Below are 6,000 nucleotides of genomic sequence, written 5' to 3'. Positions count from 1 at the left end.
TCTGTGTGCTTTGAAAAATGCATAATATTCTATGTCCATTACAGTATCATAATAATAATCACTGTCCTAAAATTTGTTTGCATTCTGCCTGTTCATCCCTCCCTTTACCCAAAACTCTGATCTTTTTATTGTCTCCATAGTTGTGCCTTTTTCAGAATGTCATACAGTTGGGATCGTATAGTATGTAGCCCTTTGCAAACTGTCTTTTTTCAGGAACATAAGGAAGATAAGTTCTTCCTTATCTTTTCATGGCTTGATAGCTCTTTGTTAAAAAAAACTCTGACACTAATATTGTATTATATGAATATATTTTCCTTATAGAAATAGAATTGGATACAATTTCTTTATCCACCCACCTATTGAAGGACATCTTGGTTGCTTCCAATTTTTTGGCAACTTTGAGTAAAGCTACTATAAACATTCATGTGCATGGACATGTTTTCAACTCCTTTGGGTAAATACCTAGGAGCAAATCTACTAGATGGTATAGTAAGAGTATGTTTACCTTTTTTTTTTTTTTTTTTTTGGAGACAGAGTCTTGCTGTGTCTCCCAGACACTGCACAGGAGTGCAGTGGTGCCATCTCGGCTCACTGCAAGCTCCGCCTCCCGGGTTCACGCCATTCTCCTGCCTCACCTCCCAAGTAGCTGGGACTACAGGCGCCCACCACCATGCCCGGCTAATTTTTTGTATTTTTACTAGAGAAGGGGTTTCACCGTGTTAGCCAGGATGGTCTCGATCTCCTGACCTCGTGATCCACCCACCTTGGCCTCCCAAAGTGCTGGGATTACAGGCATGAGCCACCACGCCCGGCCTGTTTACCTTTTTAAGAACCTGCCAGACTGTCTTCCCAAGTGTCTCCCCCAATTTACATCCCCACCAGCAGTGAATGAGAGTTCCTGTTGCTCCACATTCTCACTAGCATTGGTGATGTCAGTCTTCTGGATTTTGGCCATTCTGATAGGTGTGTAGCAGTATTGTTATTTCAGTTTGCAAGCCCCTAATGTGCTATGATGCTGAGCATGTTATCATATGCTTGGCACTCAGCTTTGTTTCCCTTTCCTTCATGGGTCTACTGGAGTTGTTTCTGATTCAAAGCAAAAAGAACTGGCTTACTCTTATAGGAGAAATATGTTTCTAGACTGATTGCGCCAACATTCTCTTCATATATCTTTCAAAAGTGATGGAGAATGATACTAATGCTAAGTGTCATTTCCTTTTTTGGATCCTTCCAAATTAGACAGAACAATCAGTGCTAAAAACAAGAGGAAATAATTGATGCCCTCCCCAGAGGATCTGAATTGGGAACAGAGTTTTCCCAACCACGTGAAGCCTTTGAGAGCAGATTTTGCTGCTTTGCAGTGGGAGAAGCGACCAACTCAGACTGTCAAATGCCTTACAAAGAGCTAGATGCCGATTAATTTGAGATATTTCTACAATCCCACCTCCCACATGTGTATTTGAGATCAGATCAGCTAGATTTTAAGAAAGAAAAGAAAGTATTATTTCATTGAGAGAACCAGCTAGTTTTTTAATTCTGTTGAATAAAAAGAAGTTAAACACACTGTCTGTACTTGCTCCAGCAAATTCTCCCTAAGCCAATATTTATTAAAACATAGGAATTAACACATATCTTAAGGTATACCATGTCAATCACAGCAAGAGGTGCAAAGAGTGATGGCTCACTCCTCACCTTGAGAAGTTTACAGCTGTGTTGGGTAGACAGAATTGATATATAGACAACTGCAGGGATAGCCAACATCTGCAAATAATAATGCAACAGTTGGGCCGGGAGCTGTGGCTCAGGCCTGTAATCCCAGCACCTTGGGAGGCCAAGGTGGATGGATCACCTGAGGTCAGGAGTTCAAGACCAGCCTGGACAACATGGTGAAACCCCATCTCTACTAAAAATACAAAATTAGCCGGGTATGGTGGCATGTACCTGTAATCCCAGATACTCGGGAGGCTGAGGCAGAAGAATCATTTGAATCTGGGAGGCAGAGCTTGCAGTGAGCCAAGATCGCACTATTGCACTCCAGTCTGGGTGACAGAGTGAGACTCTGTCTCAAAACAAAACAAAACAAAAAAACAAAATAATGCAACAGGAGTATCAACAGCTAGCTTGACCAGGATACCTGGGCTGTTTCAATATCGAGTTTGACATTGATTATTGGAATTATCTGCTCAGAGGTGTGCCACTCCAAAGAAGTAACTGCCCTCAGTGAGACTGCATGAACAGAGGCTGGTGGCTGTTAGCCCAAAATCCTAAATGGGAGCCTGCAGTGGTCAGTGGATTGTTCAGCATGGTCCCTAAAGTCCTGCCCAGCTCACAACATCAATTATTTTCTTCCTTAAGCACCAGGAAATAATGAACTTTCATATCTCAAAAATGTCTCTATAAGTCAACATTTTCAGGAATCCAGGTTACACTTCTCCTAAGTTCTCCCAGACTTTTGGATCTCAACTATGGGTTTTGTTTCTCTTCATCCTAATTCTGGCCAATCATGACTACCATCACTTAAGAAGCAAGATTGGGAAAGGAGCTTGTTAACATTGTCTAAAGTTTGTCTTTAGCCCCAAAGCCCGTCACCTACTACCATTTTCACTCACCTCTGAGTGTTACGTAAAACTTTCCCAGTGTTTCCTTTAAAACATAGAGTTTTAACAATCTCAGTTATTCTTTTTTAACCAGCTCATCTGTAGACATTGAAGAATCAATTCTCCCAGTATAATCCATAAAGTAATCTGGTTTCCAGCATCTTCCCAGAGGGAATGCAAAGCTAAGGAGGCACAGTGGAAAAGGGGGGCCCATAGGTAGGCTCTTTCTTCTACTGCATACACATGGTCCTTGAGAGATGTAGACTACCAACTCCTTTCTCCATTTGAAGCAGAAATGATGCCTCATAACAGGACTAGTTGCGCAGATGGTGCAAACCCCAAATCCTCAGCTCAATGCTCATGGCCCTCTTCCGCCTACAATGCTCCTCTCCAGCTGGGCCAATCTTGTCTCCTAACCATCCTGGGATGCCCTTCTCTTTTATTTCCTGTGGGATGAAGAGGCACACCAACCTTCTAACATTCAGGGGAATGATGTTTAACACTTCATATTCTGCTCTATAGGCAGGCATTTGTTCATTTGCCAACAGATGGTCTAGATAGACCACTAAATGCTGAATAATATTTATATTGCTACATTAGATATATATTCATTTTATGTTAAAAACTGACTGCTTAAAGGGCGGAGCAAGATGGCCGAATAGGAACAGTTCCAGTCTCCAACTCCCAGCGCGAGTGACACAGAAGACCGGTGATTTCTGCATTTTCAACTGAGGTACTGGGGTCATCTCACTAGGGAGTGCCGGACAATCAGTGCTGGTCAGCTGCTGCAGCCTGACCAGCGAGAGCTGAAGCAGGGCGAGGCATCGCCTCACCTGGAAGCGCAAGGGGGAAGGAAATCCGTTTTCCTAGCCAGGGGAACTGAGACACACAACACCTGGAAAATCGGGTAACTCCTACCCCAATACTGCGCTTTAAGGAAACAGGCACACCAGGAGAATATATCCCACACCTGGCCGGGAGGGTCCCACGCCCACGGAGCCTCCCTCACTGCTAACTCAGCAGTCTGCGGCGATCTATCCGCAAGGCAGCAGCGAGGCTGGGGTGGGGCGCCCGCCATTGCTGAGGCTTAAGTAGGTAAACAAAGCCGCTGGGAAGCTGGAACTGGGTGGAGCTCACAGCAGCTCAAGGAAGCCTGCCTGTCTCTGTAGACTCCACCTCTGGGGAGAGCCCACAGCTGAAGTCCAATAGAGAAAGCAGCGGGGGCCGGTGCAGACGCGAACGACTCTGTCTGACAGCTTTGGGGAGAGCCGTGGATCTCCCAACGCGGAGGTTGAGATCCGAGAACGGACAGACTGCCTGCTCAGGTGGGTCCCTGACCCCTGAGTAGCCTAGCTGGGAGACATCCCCCACTAGGGGCAGTCTGACACCCCACACCTCACAGGGTGGAGTCACCCCTGAGAGGAAACTTCCAAAGGAAGAATCAGACAGGTACACTCGCTGTTCAGCAATATTCTATCTTCGGCAACCTCTGCTGCTGATACCCAGGCAAACAGGGTCTGGAGTGGACCTCAAGCAATCTCCAACAGACCAACAGACAGTCCTTCTGACTGTCAGACGGAAAACTAGCAAACAGGAAGGACACCTATACCAAAACCCCATCAGTACGTCACCATCATCAAAGACCAGAGACAGATAAAACCACAAAGATGGGGAAGAAGCAGGGCAGAAAAGCTGGAAATTCAAAAAATAAGAGCGCATCTCCCCCTGCAAAGGAGCGCAGCCCATCGCCAGCAACGGATCAAAGCTGGTCAGAGAATGACTTTGACGAGATGAGAGAAGAAGGCTTCAGTCCATCAAACTTCTCAGAGCTAAAGGAGGAATTACGTACCCAGCGCAAAGAAACTAAAAATCTTGAAAAAAGAGTGGAAGAATTGACAGCTAGACTAATTAATGCAGAGAAGATCATAAACGAAATGACAGAGATGAAAACCATGACACGAGAAATACGTGACAGATGCACAAGCTTCAGTAACCGACTCCATCAACTGGAAGAAAGAGTATCAGCGATTGAGGATCAAATGAATGAAATGAAGCGAGAAGAGAAACCAAAAGAAAAAAGAAGAAAAAGAAATGAACAAAGCCTGCAAGAAGTATGGGATTATGTAAAAAGACCAAATCTACGTCTGATTGGGGTGCCTGAAAGTGAGGGGGAAAATGGAACCAAGTTGGAAAACACTCTTCAGGATATCATCCAGGAGAACTTCCCCAACCTAGTAGGGCAGGCCAACATTCAAATTCAGGAAATACAGAGAACGCCACAAAGATACTCCTCCAGAAGAGCAACTCCAAGACACATAATTGCCAGATTCACCAAAGTTGAAATGAAGGAAAAAATCTTAAGGGCAGCCAGAGAGAAAGGTCGGGTTACCCACAAAGGGAAGCCCATCAGACTAACAGCAGATCTCTCGGCAGAAACTCTACAAGCCAGAAGAGAGTGGGGGCCAATATTCAGCGTTCTTAAAGAAAAGAATTTTAAACCCAGAATTTCATATCCAGCCAAACTAAGTTTCATAAGTGAAGGAGAAATAAAATCCTTTACAGATAAGCAAATGCTTAGAGATTTTGTCACCACCAGGCCTGCCTTACAAGAGACCCTGAAGGAAGCCCTAAACATGGAAAGGAACAACCGGTACCAGCCATTGCAAAAACATGCCAAAATGTAAAGACCATCGAGGCTAGGAAGAAACTGCATCAACTAACGAGCAAAATAACCAGTTAATATCATAATGACAGGATCAAGTTCACACATAACAATATTAACCTTAAATGTAAATGGACTAAATGCTCCAATTAAAAGACACAGACTGGCAAACTGGATAAAGAGTCAAGACCCATCAGTCTGCTGTATTCAGGAGACCCATCTCACATGCAGAGACATACATAGGCTCAAAATAAAGGATGGAGGAAGATCTACCAAGCAAATGGAGAACAAAAAAAAGCAGGGGTTGCAATCCTAGTCTCTGATAAAACAGACTTTAAACCATCAAAGATCAAAAGAGACAAAGAAGGCCATTACATCATGGTAAAGGGATCAATTCAACAGGAAGAGCTAACTCTCCTAAATATCTATGCACCCAATACAGGAGCACCCAGATTCATAAAGCAAGTCCTTAGAGACCTACAAAGAGACTTAGACTCCCATACAATAATAATGGGAGACTTCAACACTCCACTGTCAACATTAGACAGATCAACGAGACAGAAAGTTAACAAGGATATCCAGGAATTGAACTCATCTCTGCACCAAGCAGACCTAATAGACATCTATAGAACTCTCCACCCCAAATCAACAGAATATACATTCTTCTCAGCACCACGTCGCACTTATTCCAAAATTGACCACATAATTGGAAGTAAAGCACTCCTCAGCAAATGTACAAGA

Source organism: Trachypithecus francoisi, unplaced genomic scaffold (assembly GCF_009764315.1).
Source record: "Trachypithecus francoisi isolate TF-2019V2 unplaced genomic scaffold, Tfra_2.0 Lachesis_group2, whole genome shotgun sequence".
Classification (NCBI taxonomy): Eukaryota; Metazoa; Chordata; class Mammalia; order Primates; family Cercopithecidae; genus Trachypithecus; species Trachypithecus francoisi.
Note: the sequence above shows the minus strand (reverse complement) of the source record.